Below are 13881 nucleotides of genomic sequence, written 5' to 3'. Positions count from 1 at the left end.
TGCAAGATGATTCAGGCATGATGTCAACAACAGGATCAGTCTGACATTCAACTTCAAGAGTCTCAGTCTGAGTACTAGCAGTCACCATGACTGGAGAAGACACAACATCTAAAATTGTAACAACCTGAGACAGTGGTTTAGCTGCAGGAGGTGGTTTAGGGACTGCTGGAACCTGAGCGACATCAAAATCTCCACGCACCTGTCGAACAGCCTGAGAATAAGACAACTTACCCTCCACTCGGACTTTCTTAATCTGGACAGCTTCCTGGTATTTAATGCAACCTTTATATGCCGCAGAGTGTGCACCACCACAGTTCTTACATTTAAGGGAACTTTCATTGCACTCCTCGTATTTGTGCTTCCCTCCACATTTAGCGCACACATGATGAGTGCTTCTACACTTAGCAGAGACATGCCCAAAGGACTGACACTTGAAGCATCGAAGAGCAGGAGGAACATATATCCGGATTGGAAATCTCTGGAAGAAAATGACAACATGATCCGGTAAAGACTGGCCAGTAAATGTAAGAAGAACAGATTTGGTGGGAACTTTTTCAGGCCCACGAGTCTGACGCACAGCAGAGCACATTAGAGGTAACACAAGTTTCAACTTGTCCTCAATTTCATTCATCTCAATATCCAGATCAATACCATAGATGACTCCACGTGTTCTCATTAAGGATTCAGGCTCATGAGGGGTGACAAAATGTTCATCAAGTTCTGTGACTTGCAAAAGTGTTTTGGCAGCCTCAACGGTTTTTGCAGTGACATTAACATCTCCCCTGGCCATCCGCTTAACACTGACTATTTCTGTAGTGATCTTAGCCAAGGCTCTAGCCAAAGCACGCTGTGTCATAAGTTGACAGAGGGTCGGTGAACCATCATCATATTCATCTACATCGGCTTTGAAGATAACAGTGGTTGATTTGACCCGCGCTGGCTCATCAAAGACAAAAGTAAGATCAGACCTTGCAGTAGGAGGGACAGTATTTGGTTGCTTGGCAACACAGGCTTTTTTAGAAGTACCATCTGAAATACGGCCGAGTCGCTTCCTCCCTGAAGCCACCACTTTAAATCCTTCCTCACATTCCATTCTGTTGTCAGCCATTGTCGAGGACAATCCCCAACAACTGACTGTAACAATCAGCAAATACCAAATAGAAATTAAAAGTTTGAATGCACTCCAACACAAGAGAAATCAAAAGCCAAAGAACAAAAGAGGAAGTATCATAAACAATAAGTGTGTTGTATAACACTAGACAAGTTGCTGAGAAGCAAAAGACGTCCGAACTCGACGGCAGTCAAGACCGAACTCCCAGGAGCCTATAGATCGCGCTTCACATGCACCCGTGTTAGTGTAAAATAGAGAATCTGTTCTCCAAAACGCACCCGATGCATAACGATCGCACCGCTGAACGCACCAACGTATGGCTGTGACTGCACGTGAACTGTGAGGGTTGTGAGTAAATATAAGGCGGTAGCGCGCATCAGTTAGTGACTTGGTCATAGTTCGCTAGAATGTTCGTTAGACCATTCGTTAGATGGTTAGATAGATGGTTAGACAGATGGTGTCAGACAGATGGTGTCAGACAGTGTTAGACAGTGGTAAGACTCCCTTAGGAGTAACTGTTAGAATTAGCATTTAGTTTCTTTCATTTGAGGTTTATTCATCTTTTCTTCATATAATAACAGGTAATCACGTTTAGTTCCTTATAGATCTTCATAGTTTTATAATAGGTTATCACGTTTAGTTCCTGGATTCATTCAAAAAAGGTAAGTCATACAAAGTTTAGATTAGTTTTCATTTTAAGTTAAACCACGCTCAAATATTCAGTTCCACTGCGCAACATTTGGTAGCAGAGCGTGGTTTCTCTGGTTAGAATATTTTAGTTTTGTATTAGGCTTTCGTTAGTTTAGATTAGCATTAAGTATAGCTAATTGTTACATTCAAGCAGTATGTCGCAGTTAGGGTCTGCGAGTAAGGCGGAAATAGAAAAGGATACTTCTTCAGACGTAGCGCTGAAACAGTACACTTCTTCAGACGTAGGACTGAAGAACAATTCTGAGCTAAAGCTAAAGATAGCTAAACTTAAGCATCAGAAAACTATTTCAAAGTCAGCTTTGACAAAATCAAAGAACAAATTGTTGAATTTAGTTGAACTTGAGACACCAGATCGTAAGACAATTAGGAGTCTAATTGATCAGGTAAGTTTCTGCAAAGCAAGGCTATAGGTCTCATAGTTGAATTACTAGAAGCTTACAACTGGGTTGGTGACCTAGAGAAAGTTCAGAAAACTAGTAAGGAGATAGAAACTGTTGAAGATGAAATTGAACTTGCCCTTGATAAGGCTGAAGCATTTCTTAAGGACAGGTCACATGTTAGTTCGGACGCAAAAAGCATTCAGTCAGAAATGTTAAGGTCTCGCCAATTCGATGCGAATCGGTCGCATGATAGCTGTAAAGGTTTGTTGCACGATGCAGACTTGGACAGTGATGGCGCTGGGCAAATCAGTAACCAAGGTTACAAACATGCTGCGTTCAAGTTAGGCCATTTTCAACAAAGGTCAAATATGGATATGAAACGGACACCAGTCCCAGATAACACAAAAGGTTGTTATACAACTTCAGGTAAGTCATCTAGGCAACACAATTTAGGTGAAGACATGTGGAAACAATTGAAGAGTTTCCATTCCAGTATTTTCTGGCGATGTCAGAGAATATGAAGGCTGGAAGTCTGCTTTTATGGCATGTGTTGATAAAGCTCCAGCCACCAATGAATATAAACTTCTGCAATTGAAGCAGTACCTTTCTGGAGAAGCAGCACACATAGTTGCAAGGCTAGGTCACAGTGCTTCAGTCTATGATGTAGCCTTGGAGAGATTGGACAGAAAATATGGCGGCAAGAGACGCCAGGTAGCATTACAATTGGACGAAATATACAATTTCAAGCCAATACGATTAGGGAATGCTAAGGATATGGACAAATTTGCGGACATGCTTGATGTAGTTGACAGAATAAGTTAACATTTAAGTCAATGGTGTCTTACCTTGAAGAACAGAGAAGGCTGCTGAGTTGATGGCGTTTATTCGGTGGAAGTAGAGTGAAGTTTGCTACTTACTTACTTATATTGGAAACTTCTAATTTATTTTGTGGATTTAGGATTGTTTCAAGTGTAAGTGCGGTTTTAATATTTAGGGTGGTCTGTAGTGTTGTTCGGTGTGTTTGGTAGTGTGTGCAGTGAATGAGTACGTGTTCTGGTGTTTCTTGTTATGTGTAGATTAGCTATTTTACGGTGATTATTTAGTTTGGTGTGGCCTGTTTGTAGTTTAGTAATTATTCTGTCGATTTTTTTGGATGGGTGTACTACTTTCCTGATTTGGCTATTTGAGTTTTGGTATATGTTTTGCCATTTTTTGCTGACACTTTTGATTTCTAATTTTGAGCTGGGTAAGTTTAAGCTTATTTCTGGAAGATGAAGGTATAATTTTGCTGCTTTATCTGCGTTTTCATTTCCAAAGATTCCTACGTGGGCGGGATCCAAATGAACTCTATTTGTTTATCTGCCTTAGTTAAGTTGTTTGAGCTTTTGAGAATTTGATTTATTAGTTTGGGGCGGTTAGGATTTTTTGGTGTTTTTTAGATTGCTGATTGTGTAGTGCTGAGGCCATGCCCATGGGTTCGGCCGTAAATATGGATTGGTTGTTTGGGAGTCGGTAAGATTGGGTGTTTTTAGTTGGTTGTGCGATGTGGACTCCGAAACCTGTGTGTTTTGAGATCGGATCTGAGGATCCGTCTGTGTATATGCCAATTATCGTGTATCTATGCTAGTGTGGTGATTTTAGCGATGTTAGGATCGGTCTGTTTATTTAGTGCATCAGCTAGTGTTGTGTCTATTTTGGGTATTTTAAGTTTTGGAGTGAAGATATTGGATGATTTATTGTTTTGTTTAAGATTATGTATTTTGTGTTCATTTAGGTAATTGGTTATTCTCTGTGAAATTTGAGTAAGTAGTGGATTTTTCCTGGCTAGGGCTTGGTTTCTAGGGCTGATATTGTTTTTTATTAAGTTTTCGATTAGAGAGTTTGATTGGGACGCGGCCCAGAAGTTTAGGGTAAGTTGTTCCCTACGTAGTTTAAGTGGCATTTCTCCTGTTAAGGCCTGGAGTGAGGTGGAGGAGGTGCCATGTTGAGTTCGTGTGATTAGTTTTAGGGCCTGATACTGGATTGAGTCTAGTTTTTTAATGAGAGAGTTGTTTAGGGTGTCATAAATGGCACTGCCATATGCATATAGTCTAGTTTGGATCTAATTAGTGATATATAGCCCCATGCAGCTTTTGTCTTCTCCACCTTGGCAGTTGGTAAAGCCAGAGGTGGATCTGACATTAACTAAATTAAAGAAATCGGAAACAAATCAACTTATTTATCAACAAAAATATAATGAATTAAGAAACACATATAATACTTACAAATCTATATTTACTGACGGATCCAAGGATAGTTGCGCTGTTGCTAGCGCCACTGTCATTGGATCAGGACTATCTCCTCCAGATTACCCGACCATAGTTCTATTTTCACAGCTGAGGCCAATGCCATTTTAACAGCTTTACAATATATCAGTAAACAGTCAAAATATCAGAAGTTTATCCTATTTTCCGATTCTCTTTCTTGCCTGCAGGCTATCCATAACATCTCATGTCAACATCCACTTTTAATCAAAATTATTGAATTATTTAATGAACTTGCTACTGGCCAATACGACATCGTCTTTTGTTGGTTGCCCAGTCATGTGGGCATCAAAGGCAACTCAATGGCTGATGCTGCTGCAAAAGCAGCACTCAACAAATCTGTGACACCACTTCTTATCCCATATACTGATTATAAACCTGTAATCAGATCTTATATTTGTGATCTGATGCAACAGAAGTGGGACTCCCAAGTCGGTATCAATAAATTACATGAAATTAAACCTAATATTGGTTACACCTACTTGGGCTGTCAGTCCAGATTTGAGGAGGTCATAATACGACGATGTCGTATTGGCCATAGCAGGTATACAAATGAATTTTTATTGAAAGGTGAGGATCCTCCATTTTGTATCCCTTGTGATGAAAGAATCACTGTCAAGCATGTCCTGCTTGACTGTATTGATTTTTCCACCACAAGGGATAAATATTTCAAAGTGTACTCTATAAAGGATCTTTTTAATCAAATCAGTGCTCATTTAATCATCGGTTTTTTAAAAGAAATAGAATTAATAGATAAATTTTGATAATAATATGTATAGTATAAAGTAAATGAATTTTAATTTGGTGAAATGAAATCATAACTGAGATTGTTGGTGGCTGTATCTTCACAGGGGGTTGAAGTATCGTAAAACAATTGTCCCCCTGGGAAGGTACGTAAGTCCAGTATCATTCAACGTATCATTTCCTTTCTCTGTGCTTTTAATCGTAGTATTTTTGTTGATTTTAACTCTTTGGCTAATCTGTCTGATAATCGCCAGTGGCCAGAGGGATGGTGTAAATCCTGCTGGGGTACCATGTAGGTAGCAGAAGTACCGTAAGTCCCCATGGTCCCTAGTATGGTGGCCTAACTTTGGTTGCTGGCGATCTACAGCCCGTTTTTTATATTGTATCGTTTGTATTGTATCTGATTATTTTATTGCTCTAAAACTAGTTCTAAAATTATAATCTGTGATATATTGCTGGTTGTTGTTCTGTCCTTCGATGACAGCTTTAAATATATAATATAAATGCCTAACTTGTTCAACCTAGTTCACATCGCTATATGGCTGAAATATTGCCGATGCGATGTAAAATTTAACTCACTCACTCACTCTTGGCATTAGTGATAAATGTTATTAGAGTCCCACACAAAACTTTCTCTAAATAATTCTTACAAAATACCAAAAAGAAAGTGCGTTGTAGGAAAATGGTACATAATCCTACGTGACAAAATAAGACATAAGTAGTGGTATATTTAGGTAATTTATTATGCGTTGAGAGATTGGTGTTAATTTTTAATGTTTTTTTGTTTAGTTGTAGTTTGGGGGTGTTTGCACGCATATTTCTGTGTTTGAATACTATCCCTGTGTTTTTTTCGGCATTTAGTGAAAACCCCCATTTATTTGCCCTATTTTAATTTTATTTAATGCATTCTGCATTAATTTTTTAGCCATATTTATGCTTCTGGTGCGGACCCAGAGGGTTCTATCATCCGCGTATTTGGAAGTTTGAATTGTATTGGGTATTCCCACGAATAGGTCATTAATCATCACGTTGAAAAGTTTTGGGCTTAGAATGCCACCTTGGGGTGTGCCATTTTCTAAGGGACACTTGTCCGATAGCGTATGGCCGATACCCACGGTTATTTTGCGATTAGTTAGGATGTCTCTGATATAGTTTATTATTTGGCCTTTCAGTCCTACTTTATTTCGGGTTTTTTGTATTAGCCCGTTATGCCATACCTGACTGACCCTATCAGTTGGTTTTTGTAGAGAGAGGTAGTTCATAACTTGTATGTATTTACGTAAGATCCGGTGACGTGATGAGGTGTTAATTGACATTTATAGATAGCGCTGGAGATTAAGGGCCCATGATAAGAGGGGATACGCTGAATGTTTCCAATTTCACGATCTTTCCAATTGAGTATAAGTATTAATCTAAAATGTCTTTTGTCTTCCATCTCATGTAAAGACATCTTAAATACCATTGGTTAACGCAGTAATTCAATGGTCTGCACAGCTGAGTCTACACTTTCTCCAGTATACAAGCGTCTCTCTGATCGACATCATGATAACAACTTGTATTAAGATTTCACCCTCCACGTATCTGATGTTATATAACCCACGACGGTTAGGTCTACTTTCGCCTACAGTGCACTTTGCCTAAAGTATTATCAAAACAATGTTATGCACCAGTGGCTGTCACAAATGTGCTCCCATTACTTTCAGTATGAAAGGACTCTCCCACTATGAGAGATTGAGAAAAATAAAGTGATAACAATATTATTTATACTTTGCAACAAGAAAAACATTACGAATCATGATATCAAGACATCACTTGATATTCATTAAAATAGCACATCACTGCGTTAGAAAAAAATAAATATTGATTAAATGTCCACTCTTTTCCCTACATCATATCTCACTCATCACAATAGCACGTTAATAACTTGTCACTCTCTATTGATCATGTCTTTCACTCAGTCAAGCTTAATGATGTGACCAGCGGCGTCAAGGAATTCAAGGGGGCTTTTCTGCCCATTTGATAGCTGATCTTTCAGTCTCTGGTCAAGTTCAACATAGATTCGTTTGCGGGGAGGGGAGCGCGCACCATGCTGGACTGTACCAGTTTGTTTCTCTCGGTCTTCTCCAGTTGCTGCAACACTCGGATCCAAAGAACTTTTGATGGGCACGCTGGACGTCTTGTTGAGGTGACTGTGCCATCCTTCTAGATGATTGTTTGTCCTTGGACCTGTGTTGTCACTGTGGTTCCAAATTGATGGCTTGAACCGGGCGTCGTCATCCACCCATATGGTCACAATGTAATCGTTGAAGGGGATAGCTTGAGGGATACATTGTTACAACATAACAAGATCAGAGAGTTACAAGTTTTATCTTGATGTGTTGTTACACCATCTTTGGGTTTTTTTATATTTGTAACCTGTAACGAGATAGTGAGTGGACTAATCCATTTGTCAGTTAGGGATGTATTATTCTTAGTGTAGGCAAACTACCACACCATGCTACAATTTCTGTAAGCAAAATGACTGTAGGCAAAGTGCACCCAGGCGATAGTAGACTCCACCCCATGACTCATCCTGTTATTTTGTGCACTGCTCAGCGTCGTGAGTAGACAGTATAATTACTTATCCGAGTTGTTTGTATGTGTGACATGCTGGTGTGCTGCATGGATGCACCGGTTTGGTTATGTACCGATAGCAAGATGTGACTTGAATATTCACATCATAATATTTGCAATAGTAGGTACAATTAGTCTAAAATTATTATTTTATGTACAGTTGACTCTTACTAATTGTTAAATGTAATTTGTAGGTTGAGGTGTTTAAATAGGCTTTGTCTGTTCACCAATCCCATTCCCTTTTGGGGACTATTGTTTAGTCATAACCTATGACTTTTCCTGTTATTTCGTGCACTGCTCAGCGTCGTGAGTAGACAGTATAATGACATATCCGAGTTGTCTCGCTATAAGTTATCAATCAATAAACGGTTGTTATTGGAGTAGATATTCGGAGTCTGTTATGCATTATGAATAATACTTCAGTTTGATTCGATGTCGAATGTCCAGATAATGGAGAATTCATTGAATCAAAATCAACCAGCAAAATCTAACTCTAAAACATGCAGACCCCGCCTATCTGAAACACCCGACATGAGTATATGTGCATCAGCTTGTCTGATTAACGAGCAGAAAATCATCTTTCAACTTAACACTATGTGGAACATATAAACAACACACTATTTGACCTTTCATTTGTATGTATCAAGTCTTTAGAGGTAAAACACAAAAGGACGACAATTTATGGATGTCAACTTCTTCATTATGAGTATTATGATGAAGGAGTATGTACAGACAGACAAACAGACGTTAGTCCTTTGAAACAGAAAGTAAAAGTATACATCGGTCTAAACATACATCACTTCATAAACGTGTATTTGGAACAATCACTAAATCATAAGGTAATGCGATTGCGAAGCGTCCTTTACATGCAGATAGTGTTGACATGGATTTTATCTTCTTCTACATCAGGAAACCGCACCAATACATTTTGTTTTGTTTTCAGTCATCGCTTTAATGTTGTAGTATTAGTACTCACAAAACAAAAAGACATCCAACTTGTATGAATTTTATACATATTTGATACATTACCACAACGTACAGGAAAAAAAGTATGCATGACTGACTTGCATTGTCTATCTAATCAAACAAAATCATGGCTTTCAACCATTATGTAAAAATGCTGAATTGCAAGCTAACCCCATTCTTTCATTTGGTCTCTTTTGCTTATGTTACATATATATCGCAACAGGAATTTCAGTTCCTTTTAGACACTGATATTGTTTTCAATATCTTACATTTTGTTTGAATTACTTTCGCGTTTTTATTTATTGTTTTCTAATTCAATTTTGTAATGTGATGTGCATGGTCTTGAAAGAAATGTAATTTTTGGAGAGTAATTTGGTTTGGCTGTTTGTAGATCTATTTCAGCAAAACAGGTTATATTTCTGTCAGTTGGGTGGTGTACATGTACAAGCGTATATGTGATATTGAGGAAATCCATGTTTTAACCAGAATGGCTAAATAAGCTGAGCGGAATGATCGCACAGCTTGGTGATGCATGGTAAGGCATTACACAGGAAGGATCCGATCATATTCACACACATAGACCTGATTTCATTTTTTTTAAAGATTGTATTTGCTTTAACTGAAGCCCGACCGGAGTTACCCAAGTGTGGTTAAGTGTGACATGCAGCAACCATTCAGCCAAGTTAGGTCAGGACAAAATTACAAACAAAATACTCATGAGGATCAGATGGTTTTAAACCCAAGGAGACAACCACGTGGACGATACTTGGAGGATCGATACTAGGTATATTCACAAGAGTAAAGAGTACGTTTCCATCCTCGAGGTGACAGATTCTATGGAAATGTGAACCACGATGGTCAAGAACGTAAATGGCAACAGAAAAGAAATAGAAAACATCCTCATGAAAATTATGGACACAACCTTAATTTAAACTACTACCGCCATCAAAGAAACCGATACAGGTAAAGACAGTATCACCAGATTCTGAGAAGCCCAAAGATACACGAATTGATCCTAAACTGGTAAATCTCTCAAAAAGAAAATTAACAGATACAGAAAGCAAATTATTAAAATTGAGGTTCACACCAACACCAAACCAGAACAACGAAGAGTTGAAAGTCGATATACAACATTTTTGTAGACGACTGAGACTTATGGAATATTTTGAAGATTTTGAAGAGGAAAATATTGTCAATTCACAGAAAGCTGCGACATCAAACGTAAGTCATGAATCTGAGCGTCCTATATTAAGAAACAAAAGTTGTTTTAATCCTAAACGAAATAGAGACAAATATTTGGATGAATTTTCGAGAAATTTCCAACAGAGTAAAACACAATTTATCGTTTGAGGAGAGAGAAGCACTAGCTCTATTGTAATCAAAGAGGCTGATAAAGGTTGAGCGGTGGTCATTATGGATTCTGCATTCTATGAAACTAAAGTGAATGAATTGTTGCAAGACCGTGGATTCTATCGGGAAACTAACGACCAAGAACATGTTGTGGTACAGAAAATAAAAAAGGATATAAAACATTATTGTAGTCAGCTCCATGAAAAGAAACAAGATTATTTATGTGATTACAATCCTCAGACTGCAAACTTTTGTGGACTGCCAAAAATACACAGAAGTCAAGAGATAAACTAAGCAGTAAAGGAACAGAATTGTGAATATGTGGAAATCAAGAACCCTAAAGACTTATCATTTAGGCCTATTGTTGAATGCCCAATAGTCCAACTCAACGTTTGAGTAACTTCATAGATATAATTCTGAAACCTCTTACGAAGAAAGTTCCAAGTTTGTTCCAGATGATATTGACCTTTTCAGTCACCTACCGTAAGTCATACCAACGGGTGCTGTTCTGGTGACCTTTGACGTGAAAAGTTTGTATACTAATATACCCGATGATATTGGTTGAATAAGCATCCAGATGCCATTGACTGCAATTTCACGCATACGTTCATGATGGAATCTTTGAAATGTATACTGGAGAACAATACGTTCTATTTCAACAACAAGTTTTATCAGCAAATAAACGGAACAGCCATGGGAACAAAAGTAGCACCCACATACGCAACTCTGGTATTGGGATACATAGAAGAAATGTTATATTCCAAAGTAGAATATTTGATATATACATATATAAACATATTCGTGAAACAAGGAGAAGATATCTGGACGACTGTTTTATCATTTTGTTCTCAACAGTGAAAGAGTTACACAATTTCTGGAAGATTCTGGATTCGACCCATCCTCTGATTTCATTCACTATGGAATGTGACCACAATGAGGTTTCATTTTTGGACCTGAAAATTATTAAGCAAGGAGACCAATTGAAAAAGGATACTTCTAGTATTTACTGCAAGCCGACGGACACGCATCAGTTCCTACAATTCAATTCATGTCATCGCGGCACACTAAAATTAACATTCCATATTCGATGGCAAGAAGAGTGTGTACTATTGTTTCGGATGTGGACACAAGTAACCAAAGATTAGAAGAAATAAAGACATACCTCGAACTACAAGGACATCCATGTGGAGTGGTTAAAGACCCTGTATATAAAGCACGGAAAATCACGAGAAACATGAATGAAAACAAACAAAACTGATACAGACACGGACATTCTTCCATTTTTGTGTACCCACAATCCTAGAAACAGTAAAAGTATGCCCCTTACGAAAGCAAATCTTCCAATTTTACAGGAAAGTAAAACTATGAAAACTAAGCGTAAACATGTACCAGCACCAGACAGCCTAAAAATCTCAAACAATTCTTTGTCCATCCAAATACTCAGAAAAAAATACAAATACCGTCACTGTAACAAAATGTTACACACCTCGATGTGGAACTTGCCCAATAATCATTGAAGACTGCAAATTTCAATTTTACGAAGATAAACCATTTACTGTTAATAACGACATGAACCGTCGCAGAAAAGATGTTTAATATGTTTTAATATGTGCGGGATGTGGTGAGCATTATATTTGGGGAAACTGGTATGCAACTAAAAGACCGAATCACTGTACACAGACAACAAATTTGAGATCCAAATGTACGTTGTATAAATGTAAGCAAACACAATGATGAATGCGGGAGTGGTCATTTTACTGTCTTTCCGTTTTATAAATTGTCTAACAATGACAATCATTTAAGAATGGAAAAGGAACAGATGTTCATTAGGCTTTTGAAAAGTATAAATTATACATATCTCTACTGAACCACAAAAGAAACGTCACCATGGATAGATATATGAGAAACCTTATTTGTCCAAACACTGTAAACATACGGCCGTCTTTGAGTCTCGTCCCACAGGTCCTCAGTTGGATTTAAATCGGGATTGAGTTGCAGGCCACTGCATGGTTCTGATGCCATTCTGCTGGAGGAAGTCTCTTGTTGCTCTCGCAGTGTGGGCACAGGCGTTATCATGCTGAAACTCGTGGTTGCGGCAACGTGCCAAATGAGGTATGGCGTGTGGTCTCAAGACTTGATCAATGTACCGAGCTGCTGCGACAACATTGCCTCTCCCTGGACCGATGTTCTAAAACCACAGGGCCGACCCTCTATGCAAGACCAATTCCACCCCACACACATGATGCTCGGACCATCCCACGAGTCTTTCGCAACAACACAAGTATCCGAATATCGTTCCCCACGGCGTCGGCGTCTCTCGGCTCTCGTCTGAGAAGAGGACTCTTCTCCACTGCTGGTGCTGTGTTGCCCACTGAAGAGGGTCCCGGCGATGACGTGGTGTCAGAATGGGCCCTCGGTGTAGCCTGTGACAGTGGAGGTGTCTGCTCGCCAATCGTCGACGCACGGTGTCTGCACTAATGTGTCGCTGGTGTGTCCCCATGGTCTGTTGAGCAGTTTCCGCAGTAGTAACAAAGATCTTGAAGATGCTGTCTCACAATCTGACGATCCTGACGTGGGGTGGTGACCCTTGCAAGGTTACTTCGGGTGACGTTTCTTTTGCGGTTCAGTATATATATATATATATATATAATTGGTAGGTTTCTCGGCAGGATAAAGCCAACGGATAAAAACGATATCCGTTGGGGTCATATGCGGATAGAGATGCAAACATCAATGGTCAATTAGGACTACTTTCACTGTTTATAAACAAACATGGCGTCGCCCTCGTCATTCGGCGATCGAGTCAGAATTAACCATCGGGAATCTGGATAAACTACAGGGATAATTGCTATTATTATCAAAAGAACAGTCTAATATACTGAAAATCAGTGTCTACCTGTGACGTAGCTAAGGCATTTTATAAGTTTTGGCAACTTTGGAGATATAAATTTCGAAACAATTTTCTGAGGGCGCGAGGCCTAGCCAAGCGGGATCAGTAGAAATGTCTGTGCTTGTAGACCTCTGCAGCTTGAAACCTTCTCCTAAATATAAAATAGTTAGATTTGTCCGAAATATTTTTGAATTGTTACCTTGTTTCGTTTTGTCGCTGTGTGTACATCTGACTATACTTCTTAACGTTATGACAGGACAGACCGACTGTCAACAACGTCTGACCGTGGCCGTGACGTCTCATAGACTAGGGTTAGAATAGCTTCCATTGACAAAGGGCAGTTACTCTAGCGAAAAGACCGATGGATTGCCGCGAAAGGCAATTAAGAACAACTGTTTTTTTGCGTATATGTTGCTTTGCCACTGTATAAGAAACAGATTTCAGTTGGGGACTATATTGGCTACTGTCACTGTCCGACTGACACATCACTTACCCTGTGACGTAATAAATATTAATGCGCGCATTCCAGGAAAACTCGCGATGTTTAGGTAATGTTTGTGAGAGAGGGGAAGCGATTTTAAAGCACGGAATTAAAGAATTACATTATATAATAAAGAGCTTATCACGCTTGTGTGTTTGGGGATGGTAAATATCCTGTATTAGGAATAAACACTATCATACATCATACATACTGACATACTTACGGGGCGAGTGCTTCTTTTCGCGAACACCTGGTGTCATCACCGATTTTCAGCGATCCTTTCAATGGAAGCTGAATCGACGGATAAACAAATAACTAATTTTTCTCTGACG

The 13881-nt window shown here is 38.9% G+C and overlaps 2 protein-coding genes across 18 annotated transcripts in view; one reads left to right on the top strand and one right to left on the bottom strand.

Annotated features, from left to right (window-relative positions):
• LOC124116743 overlaps positions 1-13881 on the top strand; it is a 50381-nt gene that overhangs the window by 11505 nt on the left and 24995 nt on the right. The window lies entirely within an intron of this gene.
• The window catches only part of LOC124116740, a 178995-nt gene that overhangs the window by 154687 nt on the left and 10427 nt on the right, over positions 1-13881 (bottom strand). For 4 of the 17 annotated variants that reach the window (XM_048399488.1, XM_048399499.1, XM_048399491.1 and 1 more), the window contains exon 2: positions 13773-13840. The exons of the other annotated variants lie outside the window; for them this stretch is intronic. The gene's annotated coding sequence lies outside the window, so the exon portion shown is untranslated. The remainder of the gene's footprint in view (positions 1-13772; positions 13841-13881) is intronic. 17 annotated transcript variants of the gene reach the window in all.

Source organism: Haliotis rufescens, unplaced genomic scaffold, assembly GCF_023055435.1.
Source record: "Haliotis rufescens isolate VD_foot unplaced genomic scaffold, xgHalRufe1.0.p SCAF_2, whole genome shotgun sequence".
Lineage (NCBI taxonomy): Eukaryota > Metazoa > Mollusca > Gastropoda > Lepetellida > Haliotidae > Haliotis > Haliotis rufescens.
This window is presented reverse-complemented; position numbering and strand designations above follow the sequence as displayed.